General features: G+C 40.1%; 1 non-coding gene across 1 annotated transcript; it reads right to left on the bottom strand.

Annotated features, from left to right (window-relative positions):
- Positions 1–13,499: 13,499 nt before the first annotated feature.
- trnat-cgu (transfer RNA threonine (anticodon CGU)) lies at positions 13,500–13,571 on the bottom strand. The gene has a single exon. It is a non-coding gene; the product is annotated as a tRNA-Thr (tRNA).
- Between the last annotated feature and the right edge of the window lie 1,973 nt (positions 13,572–15,544).

Below are 15,544 nucleotides of genomic sequence, written 5' to 3'. Positions count from 1 at the left end.
CAGGGAGGAGGTGAGGGCACTCGGAGTGTGGTGTCAGGAAAACAATCTCTCATTCAACATCAAGAAAACAAAGGAGATGATTGCGGACTTCAGGAAACAGCAGAGGGAGCACCTCCCTATCCACATCAAAGGGAACGCAGTGGAGAAGGTGGAAAGTTTTAAGTTCCTTGGCGTACACGTCACAGACAAACTGAAATGGTCCACCCACACAGACAGTGTGGTGAAGAAGGCGCAACAGCGCCTTTTCAACCTCAGGAGTCTGAAGAAATTTGGCTTGGCACCTAAAACCCTGACAAACTTTTACAGATGCACAATCAAGAGCCTCCTGTCGGGCTGTATCACAGTCTGGTAAGGCAACTGCACTGCCCTCAACCACAAGGCTCTCCAGAGGGTGGTGCGGTTTGAACAACGCATCACTGGGGGCAAACTACCTGCCCTCCATGACAGCTACAGCACCCGGTGTCACAGGAAGGCCAAAAAGACGTTCAAAGGACAACAACCACTCGAGCCACTGCCGGTTCACACTTCTACCATCCAGATGGCGAGGTCAATACAGGTCCATCAAAACTGGGACCAAGAGACTGAAAAACAGCTTCCATCTCAAGGCCATCAGACTGCTAAACAGCAATCACTAACTCAAAGAGGCTGCTGCCTACATTAAGACCCAATCACTGGCCACTTTAATAAATGGGTCACTAGTCACTTTAAACAGCGCACCTTTAAATACTGTCACTTGTTTTTCTTTTTATATCATACATTACATTACATTATTATGTATGTACCATCTATTGCATCTTGCCTATGCCGCTCATCCATATATTTTTATGTACATATTCTCATTCACCCCTTTAAATTTGTGTGTATTATGTAGTTGTTGGGGAATTGTTAGATTACTTGTTAGATATTACTGCACTGTCGGAACTAGAAGCACAAGTATTTCGCTACACTCGCATTAACATCTGCTAACCATGTGTATGTGACCAATAAAACTTGATTTGATGATTTGATTTGATATTTTTGGCCTTCCTGTGACATCTGGTGCTGTAGGTGTCCTGGAGGGCAGGCAGTGTGCCCCCGGTGATGCGTTGGGCAGACCACATCACCCTCTGGAGAGCCCTGCGGTTGCGGGCAGTGCAGCTGCTGTACCAGGCGGAGATACAGCCCGACAGGATGCTCTCAATTGTGCATCTGTAAAAGTTTGTGAGGGTCTTAGGGGCCATGCCAAAGTTCTTCCGCCTCCTGAGGTTGAAGAGACGCTGTTGCACCTTCTTCACCACACTGTCTGTGTGAGTGGACGATTTCAGATAGTCGGTGATGTGTACGCAGAGGAATTTGAAGCTTTCAATTCAACGTCTATTCCACGTTGATTCAAAGTAATTTCATTGAAATGACGTGGAAACAACGTTGATTTAAACAGTGTGTGCCCAGTGGAGTAGGTCTTGCACGATATTCTATGTAAATTGTGCCAGTCAGCATTTTAAATCCTATTTGATCTTTTCAACTGGGAGGATAGAACACACTCCATTTGGTTTTATATTCAACTTACAGTAACATTTCCCTTAGACAAATGGCCTCTCAAAGGTAAGAAACATGATCAGTTGCAATGATGGATTGAACAAAGGGAGTCTTTCATACTATTTGTCACCATTTGATGTAAGAAAAAGGTAAAATAAGCACCATTGTGCAAAATGGAGCATGTCTGTCATGTGAATAGTCCTTGTTTTTCAGAACCCTGTCAATACAGCATCCTTGAAACACTGTCAAGGGGTTTGTTGACATTCTGCCAGAGGGCCGAAGCATAGAGACATATTACCTGCCTCTTTCCACAATGTTCCGACTACGGTGGACTCATAATAGCTGGCAGTGCAGCTTGTCATTGACCCACAACAACATGGCTACATCCCAAAGTCATAACCCAACCAGCCAAAATATCTCTGAGTGATTTCTTAACCACTGAATCAACAGGAGGATCTTATTTTGCCTCTGTGTTTTTACCTGCCTATTTAAAGACAATAACAACACTACCTGCATTTCTTTTCCGGCATCTTTGCCTAATGTAGATATATCTTTAGGTACCGTACATTTCCATTGTGGTTGTTAATTAAGCTGTTACTCCTGGGTCTGCATGCTAGAGAGCCCTGGGCCAGAATGCAGTAACCAGGGCCTGCTACTGATTCATTTGGGGGCTTCTCTCCAAGGCCTGGCAGTCACATGAGGAAGCTGAGCTCTACTGCACAGAGCTGGTCTCCAGGGATGCCTGTCAAGGATTCTGGATTTAACAAGAATCATAGATTCAGTTCATGTAAATCCTACTTACTGCTCAGTAAGGAAAATGTGCTATGCTGTGAATTGGAACTTTTAACCCCCCCTCCCCCCCAGTTTTGTTTGGGAATTGTACATGCACCTAGATTTTCAATAACTGTGTCCAATTGTGTGGTCTGGCCATGCACTTGAGTGTGGTGAAAAACCGTCCTTGGCAGCCTGACAGTGAAATAAAGCAGTGCACATCCCCATATGTCTAGCAATTGGTCCACTTTTGATGACCCTCCTGAGTGTTCACATAGGTCACAGGACAACGTTCAAGTATGGTTTATAGATGTGATTACTACAATGCATGTTGTCCAAATATGCTCAATGCTAAACACATGTTGCCTTCACAAAGACGTCTCAGAAAACGAGACGTGCGATGAGTCATATGATCCGCACCCCCTAAAGGCATATTCAGTGGTGTAAAGTACTTAAGTAAAGTTGTTTTTGGGGTATCTGTACTTCACTTTACTATTTATATTTTCGACAACTTTTACTTTTACTTCACTACATTCCAGAAGAAAATTATGTACTTCTTACTCCATACATTTTCCCTGACAGCAGTACTTGTTACATTTTGAATGCTTAGCAGGACAGAAAATGGTCCAATTCACACACTTACCAAGAAAACATCCCTGGTCATCCCTACTGCCTCTGATCTGGCGGACTCACTAAACACAAATGTAAATGATGTCTGAGTGTTGGAGTGTGACCCTGGCTATACGTAAATAAAAAAAATATGGAAATTGTGCTGTCTGGTTTGCTTAATCTAAGTAATTTTCTATTATTCATACTTTTACTTTTACTTTTGATACTTGTGTATTTGAAAACCAAATACTTTTAGACTTTTACTCAAGTAGTATTTTACTGGGTGACTTTCACTTTTACTTGAGTCATTTTATATGAAGGTATCTTTACTTTTACTCAAGTATGAGAATTGAGTACTTTTTCCAACACTGGGCATATAATAATTTTTTGTGATTCAAATGGGACCTTGGCACAGTAGTTACACAAATGTATATTGTTACGAACCCAATAACTAGCCTATTAATATTGTTTCACTTGCTTTTTTGTCTAGGGGTTCTAGGCCTAGTTACATGGTCTGTTACCTGAATCAATGTGTGCATTTATGTGAGAAATCAGCTTTTGATGACAGGGTTGGATGCACATGTGCCCAGGAGACAGCTACTTACCGAGTTAAGGGCCAGCTCCATCTTGAAGTATTGGATGGCCATATATTAATTTTGTTTAAGTGAGAGCGACAACTTGGTAATATTTTGCTGGACAAATTTCTATTGTCATTATTACATTGTCATACCAAGAGAGCACAGCCTACAATCATTAGTCTTACTGTGTTAATCATGTTTGGTGTCTGATTCGAGCATAAGAATCAAGAGAATCATCTAAATTCCTTCCCATTTAGGGAATGCATCATGATGTCCTCTGTTCACCGGTTCTACTGAAGCTCTAAATATAACTGCTGAGGCAGAAAGGGTAAATGTATCCCCCTCGCTGTGTGAGGGTGGCTTGTCATGTGAGATTTTTCAATATACTTTACCCAGCAGAGTTCCCCTGCACGGTCTCTGTGTGTGTCCCTCTCTGTCTAAGTAGTCCTGCTTCAAAATGGGACTTCAACAGTGCCCATCGTGAATGACAACGGAATCTGACATCAGCAACAATAAAGCACTCAATATGGCCATATCTACAATAGGATTAGATGTGGGTGCGAGTCTTGGCTGGAAGGGTTTCATACCGTGCCTATTGCTTCACACGTGTTTTGATGTTTTGGACAAGGAAATATATATTTTTCCTGACTAACATTGTTATAAAGCATTTCCGATTGGAACAATTCCAAACTTTTTTATCATCAGAATGTGTAACACTTACATTGTAACAAGTGTTGTTATGACATTGTTCTTACGCTGTATTAAGGTTCAGGATTACTGCAATTACAGTAACTACAATACTTGTTGTATTACTTACAAGTAAGATCAGCATCTGATGTATGCTGAAGGACTGAAACTAAATGTGTCATCCCATCTTGTGGTCCTGTCCAATGTATTATGTGCATTGACAAGAAAAGGCACATTTCATCTTGCTATGCCACCTGGTATTTTGTTTAAAAGCTGTGTGTGTCTGTGTTTGTGTGTGTGTGTGTGTGTGCGTGCTCTTGGCCTGCTAACTCTCACACCCTCAGATTGTTGTATCTGGCAGGCTGTCAGTGTGGAGAACTGTGAGCAGAGATGATTAAACAGTCAACTGGGGCTGTGTGCCCTTCTCTCTCTGCTCTGCCTTGTCTGAAGACCACTAAATAACACTAGGAGGACTCATGTGCATGAGCGTAGTGAAAGAATACATGCCACCATCTTCTATTCACTCACACATACAAATCCATTCATCCTATGATGAATAGAGGGAAGGTTCTTGAAGACACACATACACTGAGTGTACAAAACATTAAGAACACCCTTTAAATGGCACACATACAGTCGTGGCCAAAAGTTTTGAGAATGACACAAATATTAATTTTCACAAAGTCTGCTGCCTCAGTGTCTTTAGGTATTTTTGTCAGATGTTACTATGGAATACTGAAGTATAATTACAAGCATTTCATAAGTGTCAAAGGCCTTCATTGACAATTACATGAAGTTGATGCAAAGAGTCAATATTTGCAGTGTTGACCCTTCTTTTCAAGACCTCTGCAATCCGCCCTGGCATGCTGTCAATTAACTTCTGGGCCACATTCTGACTGATGGCATCCCATTCTTGCATAATCAATGCTTGCAGTTTGTCAGAATTTGTGGGATTTTGTTTGTCCACCCGCCTCTTGAGGATTGCCACAAGTTCTCAATGGGATTAAGGTCTGGGGAGTTTCCTGGCCATGGACCCAAAATATCGATGTTTGTTCCCCGAGCTACTTAGTTATCACTTTTGCCTTATGGCAAGGTGCTCCATCATGCTGGAAAAGGCATTGTTCGTCACCAAACTGTTCCTGGATGGTTGGGAGAATTTGCTCTTGGAGGATGTGTTGGTAACATTCTTTATTCATGGCTGTGTTCTTAGGCAAAATTGTGAGTGAGCCCACTCCCTTGGCTGAGAAGCAACCCCACACATGAATGGTCTCAGGATGCTTTACTGCTGGCATGACACAGGACTGATGGTAGCGCTCACCTTGTCTTCTCCGGACAAGCTTTTTTCCGGATGCCCCAAACAATCGGAAAGGGGATTCATCAGAGAAAATGACTTTACCCCAGTCCTCAGCAGTCCAATCCCTGTACCTTTTGCAGAATATCATTCTGTCCCTGATGTTTTTCCTGGAGAGTGGCTTCTTTGCTGCCCTTCTTGACACCAGGCCATCCTCCAAAAGTATTTGCCTAACTGTGCATGCAGATGCACTCACACCTGCCTGCTGCCATTCCTGAGCAAGCTCTGTACTGGTGGTGCCCCGATCCCGCAGATGAATCAACTTTAGGAGACGGTCCTGGCGCTTGCTGGACTTTCTTGGGCGCCCTGAAGCCTTCTTCACAACAATTGAACCGCTCTCCTTGAAGTTCTTGATGATCCGATAAATGATTGATTCAGGTGCAATCTTACTGGGAGCAATATCCTTGCCTGTGAAGACTTTTTTTGCAAAGCAATGATGACGGCAATTGACAGAGGAAGAACAATGATTCCAAGCACCACCCTCCTTTTGAAGCTTCCAGTCTGTTATTTGAACTCAATCAGCATGACAGAGTGATCTCCAGCCTTGTACTCGTCAACACTCACACCTGTGCAAACGAGAGAATCACTGACATGATGTCAGCTGGTCCTTTTGTGGCAGGGCTGAAATGCAGCGGATTTTTTTTTGTTGGGGGGGGGGGGAATTCAGTTCATTAGCATGGCAAAGAGGGACTTTGCAATTAATTACAATTAATCTGATCACTCTTCATAACATTCTGGAGTATATGCAAATTGCCATCATACAAACTGAGGCAACAGACTTTGTGAAAATGTATATTTGTGTCGTTCTCAAAACTTTTGGCCACGACTGTACACAACCACGTCTCAATTGTCTCAAGGCTTAAAAATCTGTCTTTAACCTGTCTTCTCCCCTTCAGCTACACTGATTGACGTGGATTTAACAAGTGACATCAATAAGGGATCATAGCTTTCACTTGGATTCACCTGGTCAGTCTATGTCATGGAAAGAGCCGGTGTTCTTAATGTTTTGTATACTCAGTGCAGAGTACTATATGTTAATGTAAAAGAAGCCTCTAGAGAGGAAGGTTGTACAATTAGAAACACAACAGTCTAAGGACTGGCAAGGACCAAGATATATTGGTCACATCTGGAATCTTAACGGTGGTTGTGACAATCCAAACCATTTTGCAGGTCATTGTGAATGTACATTGCTACTTCAGAAGAAAATTAGGTTCTCCAGTGCATTCCTCTCCTCTGACATCAGTTTGTCATAGCAAGAGGCTTTTGGGGATTCATTTTTACAGTTTATTAGTTTATCACAGAATATAATCAACATAGTTTTGGTTTATGCACAGCAATGCATTAGAAAACATTCTACATCGTTTGGATTTGAGGTATCATTTAATGGAGATTACTCAAAGTATTACATCCATTGGAAAAAAGTCAAACAAGCGTATGCTATTATCTCATTATATTGAACACCAAATGTCTCAGATTAATATCTTGCAGTCCCTTTTAAAGATATCTCAACTATGACAGTCATTTACTTCATCATCTACTTCTTGAGGCACAAGGCACCTGATGCAGAAATTACTGTATACCAACAATTAGAGTTTCTACTATCATTATTAATCAGTCTATTTAATAGTTTATCTGTTGTTTTCTCGTCTTGTCATTCACAGTTTAATATTTTAAATTCTCATATTGCAATATTCATATTTCAATATTATTACCATAGGCATTCGCTGTGATGTTTTATTTAAAATCAATAAAGGCACAGATCCTTTCTGCCATGTCATTTAGATTGGAACGTTCCGTTGAAGGTATAGGGTGTCAATAATGACTTCCCCAGCTGTAACTGCCTCCCTCACGATAAGCAAAGACAAACCTGTCTGGAAATCCAGCAAATGCTGTGATTCAACACAGCCTGACCATATTCTTCACACACAGCGCCTTCACAGCAAGGGAAGGTGTTTACGACTTCACGATCACATCTCACAATGCAAATTATTAGTTTTGATTCCATATGTCCATGGCTGGGATATGTTTACAATGATATAGATGTGTTTATTTACTTATATTTTGAGAGTTTATTTAGATGGGCTTAGTTATAGATATCTAAATATCTATTCTGCTCACTCACAGTATATCCCACATAGAAGGAAGTGCTCTCCTGATAGCAGTAGCTACAGGCTTGTGGACATACAGAGAGCATGATGGGTGTGAATGACCACTGACCACCTGTTTTATGTCTTAGCCCGCTTGCTGTGCAGCATATTTCATGAAGATGAGCAGAATTGCAAATGGCCTACTGAAAGTGTTCCTTTTTATCAAAATTCCATTGATCTTTTTTTAAACCAGGTAGTCCAGTTGAGAACAAGTTCTCATTTACAACTGTGACCTGGCCAAGATAAAGCAAAGCAGTGTGACAAAAACAACAACACAGAGTTACACATAAACAAACGCACAGTCATTAACACAATAGAAAAATCTATGTACAGTGTGTGCAAATGTGGAAGAGTAGGGAGGTAAGGCAATAAATAGGCCATGGAGGTGAAATAATTACAATTTAGCATTAACACTGGGGTGATAGATGGGCAGATGATGATGTGCAAGTAGGGATACTGGGGTGCAAAATAGCAAGAGGATAAATAACAATATGGGGATGAGTTAGTTGGGTGTGCTATTTACAGATTGCCTGTGTACAGGCACAGTGACCGATAAGCTGCTCTGACAGCTGATGCTTAGAGAGGGAGATATAAGACTCCAGCTTCAGTGATTTTTGCTATTTTTTCCAGTCATTGGCAGCAGAGAACTGGAAGGAAAGGCGGCCAAAGTAGGTGTTGGCTTTGGGGATAACGAGTGAAATAGACCTACTGGAGTGCGTGCTACGGGTGGGTGTTGCTATGGTGACCAGTGAGCTGAGATAAAGCAGGGCTTTACCTAGCAATTCATCTATTCTCCCTCATCTAATTTACAAAACATTCTGGTAATCGAACTAAACCATCGGTTTGTTATTACAATTAGTTGATCATGAATCCACAGCTGCTGTGACTGCACTACACTGCACAAAATTATTCAGGGGCTTAGTAAATATTATCCCCCAAAATATATGATTTTCACATACAAATTCAGGTTTTACTTCAAAACTTGTAATACCTTACTTCATTTGTATGTGTTCAAAGAGCATGACATTTGAACATGTCAATTCAATTTAATATTCAGTGTATAATTTACTACATATTCATAATATTTACTCTCAGCTTAATAATTAAAGAATTTCACAACAACTTGCCATGTGGCCTCGTTTTTAGAGGATTGTGGGTAGTCCTAAATTGTTTGACTTTATGATACTTTTACACAACTTCATATGCATGTTTCTGTATCAGTATTAAGCAGCTTGTTGTGCTATGAGGTATAATGGATCATGATGAACTGATATGAAAACCATCAGGCAAATTGACGTTCAACGATGAGACCACCCATTCCCACCATCAACAAGGTTACACAACCCTTAATGCTAAAGACACGTGCAGCATCTTACAATGCGCACTGTGTTCAGCAATGGGTTAAAATGGCAAATAATCAAAGACATAAACAAATATTTGACATGATCAATGAAAGTAACTGATCAAAAAGATGAAGTAGATCTAACTGTTTTGGAATTGTATATTATACATAGTAATACCTCATGTTGGAAATACTCAAAAAGCTGAGGCAAACAGTTCATTTTTAAAAAGTAGAACCAGCACATTATTATTTTTTTTTACAGTGTATAGTAATTCAGTGATCCCAGTCATCTGGAATTTAACAGGAAAGTGATACGTGAGTGAAAGTGAGCGGACCTAGGTGCAAAACAACTTAATTGTGCACTCAAGGCCATCTGTGAGAAGCACAAATTGTAGGCATGACATTATGTGAACTCCCTACCAAAGGGCTTGTTCAAGCCAAGGGAGATACATTGGCAATGTTAACACAAACAAATATTGAGCAGTGGCTTGTGTTTGTGTCACATGCTCTGAGCACTGAAAGAGTGTGTTCTGGCCTTTGCCTCAGGACGAGGATGGAACAATCTGGGCTTTGAAAGAAGACATGGCTCCTTTCTTTAAAGGGAAATGCTAAGAAGTCAAAACTCCCCTGCGTTAATATGTTGAGGAATTTGAACGCCTCCTTACATGTTGTAATTGATGCAAACCTCTCACAATTGATATAAAGCCAATAACCATACTGAATTATGATTTATGCAATGCAATCATTATTTATTCATCATTAGAAGTGAGATAACAATCTACAAAATTATAATTTTTCTTCTACCTACAGTACATGTAATACTATTTATAAACGTTACACTGTGGACCTAATTGCATCTATGACAAATAAACAAAATACAGGTATAACCTTTTCTTTATCCTTAGGCATGAAATTAACAATTTGACAGAGATGTACACTCCCATTCATAAGTTTGGGGTCACTTAGAAATGTCCTTGTTTTTGAAAGAAAAGCACATTTTTTTTGTCCATTAAAATAACATCAAATTGATCAGAAATACAGTGTAGTAGTGTTAATGTTGTAAATGACTATTGTAGCTGGAAACGGCAGATTCTTTATGGAATGTCTACATAGGCGTACAGAGACCCATTATCAGCAACCATCACTCCTGTGTTCCAATGGCACGTTGTGTTAGCTAATATAAGTTGATCATTTTTAAAGGCTAATTGATCATTAGAAAACCCTTTTGCAATTATATTAGCACAGCTGAAAACTGTTATTCTGATTAAAGAAGCAATACAACTGTCTTTCTTAAGACTAGTTGAGCATCTGGAGCATCAGCATTTGTGGGTTCGATTACAGGCTGAAAATGGCCAGAAACAAAGACCTTTCTTCCGAAACTCGTCAGTCTATTCTTGTTCTGAGAAATTAAGGCTATTCCATGCGAGAATTTGCCAAGAAACAGAAGATCTCGTACAACGCTATGTACTACTTCCTTCACAGAACAGCTCAAACTGGCTCTAACCAGAATAGAAAGAGGCGTAGGAGGCCCCGGTGCACAACTGAGCAAGAGGACAAGTACATTAGAGAGTCTAGTTTAAGAAACAGACTCCTCACAAGTCCTCAACTGGCAGCTTCATTAAATAGTACCCGCAAAACACCAGTCTCAACGTCAACAGTGAAGACGTGATTCCGGGATGCTTGCCTTCTAGACAGAGTTCCTCTGTCCAGTGTCTGTGTCCTTTTACCCATCTTAATATTTTATTTCTATTGGCCAGTCTGAGATATGGCCTTTTCTTTGCAACTCTGTGGTCTATGTTAGTTCATGTTTCAACAATAACTTGTTCCAGAGGGCAATTGGTTTTGCAGCAAGGAGCACATACAACGTAGAAACATAAAAAAACACATTTGAATCACAAAGATACTAAATGTAAAGGTAGTACATACAATGCTAGTCATTAGTCATGGGTTGGCAGCCATCAATATAAATATACCAATATTAATGTTCAACATGAGCACTAGCAATAGTACAAAGCAAGGCCTACATAGAAGGTAAGTACATTTTCAAAAACATCAATTCAACATCATCATCATCAAAAATATGGTGACCTAAAACTAAACATAAAAAATTATGATTACATGATCATCATCATCAACATCATCATCACCCTCATCATCAGCCTATGTAATGGAATCCAATACAATAAAGATAGTTGGGACATTAATCCAAGGGTACTGTGAAATGTATAGAGGAGAAATAGTTGGGTTAGTTAAATCTGATATATATTTTAGTTTAATCGGATATGAATTTTTGTTTTATCTGATATGTATTTTCTACACCCCCATAAGCACAATGATAGGAGATCAGTGCAAGAGCAATAAGGATTTTTAGGGGCATTATGATGGTGAAACTGAAACACAAGTGCCCCCAAAAGCCCCTCATTCTCCCTGCGGTGTTACATTTGAACTTCACTGGGCACCACCGACTGTCACTAGTTTGACAATTTATTCTGTCCCAACATAATCACAGTATCATACAAACAAACATAAAGTTGGGCTAATTGGTTTTAAGATGAGAGCGTGAGTCCCAGAAGCGGGACTTTGCGGGCCAGTTGGATTCTGATCAAACTCATCTCGCCCACAAGATCCCGTGACTGAGACCACACGGAGGCCACCTGACATTCTCATACACATGACAATTACTTATAGATACAATATTACATCATCCTCAGCTTTTGTCCTCAACTGACATTGGGTTATGGTCTAGGTTGGGGTTTTGTCTGGCTATAAAACAGATGACACACTTCCACTCACTGTTATTGAGAATGTGTCAGTGTCAGCCTGCTATAATAATTAGTCAATCTAGCTACATCCTACAATAAGGCTGATTTCATAAGAACAACGGCTTTACAGTAGCCTGCATATTTTATACAAATGATGTGATTACTGATTATGCAATCCTCATGATTTGAATCACTGTGCAATCCTTGAACATATCCTTTCATAAACTACACACTTGATTAGCATCAAGCTGACATTTCCTGTACAACTGGATTATAATGTGCACATTAATATCATATTGCTGCAATATACCCCTTCTGTATAGAATGCAAAACGACATGTTTTAATATACAGCTCTTGTGTGCATTTAGTGAATTCACTGGGCGTTAGTTGAGTCCCAGACAGTGTCTGGTGCTCCATAGAGAGTTCAGGTACTCTCAGACACAATCTGTCTGCTACTCTGAGAGACCACCCCTTGAAAAGAACAACACATTTAATACGACCTAAACCTAATATCAAAACAATAGCATTATCTAAACATCCACAGACAAGTTTAGCGTTCATTGTGCTATTCAAAATTATCCATAACAAAGTCCTATAATTATTAGATAATCGGAGTGACAGCAATAAGAATTACCCTCGCACCTGCTGGCCCTCCCAGCCCTGGTAGACAGACGACATGTCAGCCCCTCCGACCTCTCAAGCCAAACATCTTCCGTATGTCATGGATATAACATCGCTTTAAACTTACCATGATAATATCAGACCAGTCAGCAGGATAGGAAGGAACGACTGTCTGATTTTATCTGTTGTTGTTTCTTTAAGTATCCGTGCTCCTAGTGGTGAGCTCAGCAGTGTCTGGCGGATTTGACTCAATGCATTAAAATAAAATCTCGATTACCAGCGCCTCAAATATTGCTTCGTGGTCACGCCACGGGGTAAGAGAGGCCGTGAAGGGGGTGAAGCAGTCTTAAAAACAGACAACAGCAATATGGCATTTATCCAAATATATTTGTTTTTGTTGTTAATTATAGGCTGTTGGAATTCAGAAAAACATTCTAGGGGGGGTCGTATCAGAGTCAGAGATGGCGTTGTCCTGCGTTGTTTTCTGCAGCTATCGGGGGAAAGTTTGGCATATGCTAGGTCTACTGTAAATGGAATTATGAGTTTTATTTTCCTGAAAGTATTATACAAATATTGAAACAGGGAAATGTATTCCTCGAAATCTATGGAACTTCACACTGTTTTGTGCGTTTATGGTGCCCAGAACAGGGCTCCGCGCGCGCCAAAAGATTTTCACAATAAGGATAATGATGAAAGGGTTTGAAAATGCAGATGAAATGGAATGTGACAAAAACAAAACATTACGTTGTTTTAATGTACAATTCTTACAAAAGTCCCCATGTCTCTTTTAAAATATGAATATATTGCGCAGTTTAGCACACTAATTTAGGCAGTTGCTGCCTATATGTCACGTTTCACTCTAGCTACAATGTTATGTACACATTGTAAAGGAAAGATCGTATGGACGCATTAAAAACATTAGTGTTTGCTACCCCCTATTGATGGTAAAGTAGTCCCACACAATGTTTCAAAAGTCATGTATGCAGTCGAAGTGAAAATCAGCAAAAATGTGACTGTTGTGGCTAATCACGCTTTCCATTAGAAATTCTACTTCGAGTATGGTAATGTTACATAGATCTTTGATTTAGCAGAAATGGTATTGATAATCTCCTAAAAGGCACGGACGGGGTTCGAACCCGCGATCTTCGGTTTACGAGACCGACGCCTTACCACTTGGCCACCGCGCCTGCGCTGGTTAGCGCATGAAAGAGTGTTCCATATCTCATGTAGACGTACATGTTACACAGCGAACTCGTGGTGGCCCCATGCAGTTAAATTCCACTGAATTTCTTAAATTTAGAATCATTTTTTTCATGGCTTATGTCGTGTGCATGTATTTTTTTGTATGTTCTACACTCAAACTATTTAAATTGGAAATAGGTCATGTTAGGTCAAGACAGAAGTAACACAATTTCACTTGAAAGGGAGTAGCTAGTAGGGCCCCTAACAATGCATGTCAAATATAATGTATTTTAGCATAGGCCTATTTAAATGAACTGTCACTTTGGAAGTGACATTTGGTTTGAGTAAAAAAAAAGAACAAGGAAAATAAAATGTTTTACATGAACCACAAGGGGAGGCTATTACACTGCAATGTCTTTCATTACTTGACAAGGCTAGCTAGTACACACACGCTCACACACACACACACACACACACACACAATTTATGCAATAAACAGTCCAATTAAAATTATTATTCAATCAGCTTTTTATATTTAAATGACCCTTCAAAAATGTGATATTCAATCAGGTTTTCATTGTTGCAGACATGGGACACATTTGTCACAACATTTTAAGAATGACCCAGCTAGTAATGTAAAATGAATGTAATTGCGATTGGCCAAACATTTATATATTTTTTAGGTGCAGTGAAATATGTTGTTTTACAAGGTCAGCCATAGTATTACGGCGCCCTTGAATGCCTTGTTCAAGGGCACATTGACAGATGTTTCACCTCGTCGGCTCAGGCATTCAAACCAGCGACTTTCCGGGTTACTGGCCCAACGTTAACACGTCTGTAATTTGTGCTCAAAATACTTATTGAGGCCTAAACAGGAATGCAGAAACGACAAGACACTTAAGCAGAAATGCAATATAATCTGTAAAAAATAATATTTTGTTAACGGCAGTGTGTGTTCTGTGCTGTTGCCAATGTGTTCTTAGAGGCACAGATGGTTTGGTCAGCTGAGTTACACCAGTTGTTTTACTGGGTCCTTTAATCTTCTCTGTCGGTGGGTTCTTTGACAGTGGGAGTGGGCTTCAGTCCTACAGCCTGGAGGGAGGAATAAACAAACACCTTTGGGAGAGAGAGAGAGAGAGAGAGAGAGAGGAGACATACTGCTAGTGATGGGGGAGGGGAGAGAGGAGAGGGAGAGTCATGAGACAGGAAATGTAAGCGTGAGATGTATCCTTATTTTCAGACTGTTAATTGCAGAACACTGGGAACAGACGGACTAACATTCAAATTGAATTGCCTTTTCTAGGGGGTGGGGGGGGGCGGGGGGGTGTTACATTATTACTGAGGGTACATCGTTATAGAAATACAAATCTGTATACTGTAGATAAATGTAAGTGTTATTTCTGAGACTGGGAAAATGCACCCCAGAAAAGCTAACGAGTTGAACTGCTCTACGGTATTGATAAGGATAGTCAGTACATTTGTATTGCCTCTACATTTAGGGATATAATATGCATGAGGCTGGTGGAGCTCTCACTATCTTCTTCTTCCCCAAAACCTCAGAGAGAAATGCTTGCCTTGGGGCTTTCATTTGATCAGATATCCTAGGGGTTGTTTCAAAGGCTTTCCAAAATGAATAAGACTCATTACCATTGGGAGTGAGTCAGTGTTGAAAACCAACAGATGTTGTGGATGAAACCTTGACCTGCTTATCCCTAATCATCAGTACCTAGAGACGAACAAAAGCTTGCTCTGTTTTATGTTAAACTATTCCTGAGGTTTGCTGGTGCTAACATTGTCTTTATTACACTAGTGTTGGCTTTTATGCTTAGTAAGTATAGCAAGCAACTATACTGAGCCATATTTAAAACAAAAAATGAAATCTAAAAGCACGAGTTGTGTTTAGTTTGTCTTTGCTTGCTACATCACGGCACAGGCATGTCCAATATAAATAGAACTTCCACCACAGCTAATGAAGTCC

The sequence above is a fragment of the Oncorhynchus mykiss genome, chromosome 12 (genome assembly GCF_057628025.1).
Source record: "Oncorhynchus mykiss isolate SJ-2025 chromosome 12, ASM5762802v1, whole genome shotgun sequence".
NCBI lineage: Eukaryota > Metazoa > Chordata > Actinopteri > Salmoniformes > Salmonidae > Oncorhynchus > Oncorhynchus mykiss.
The sequence above is the reverse complement of the archived record's forward strand: the minus strand, read 5'-3'. Positions and strand labels throughout refer to the sequence as shown.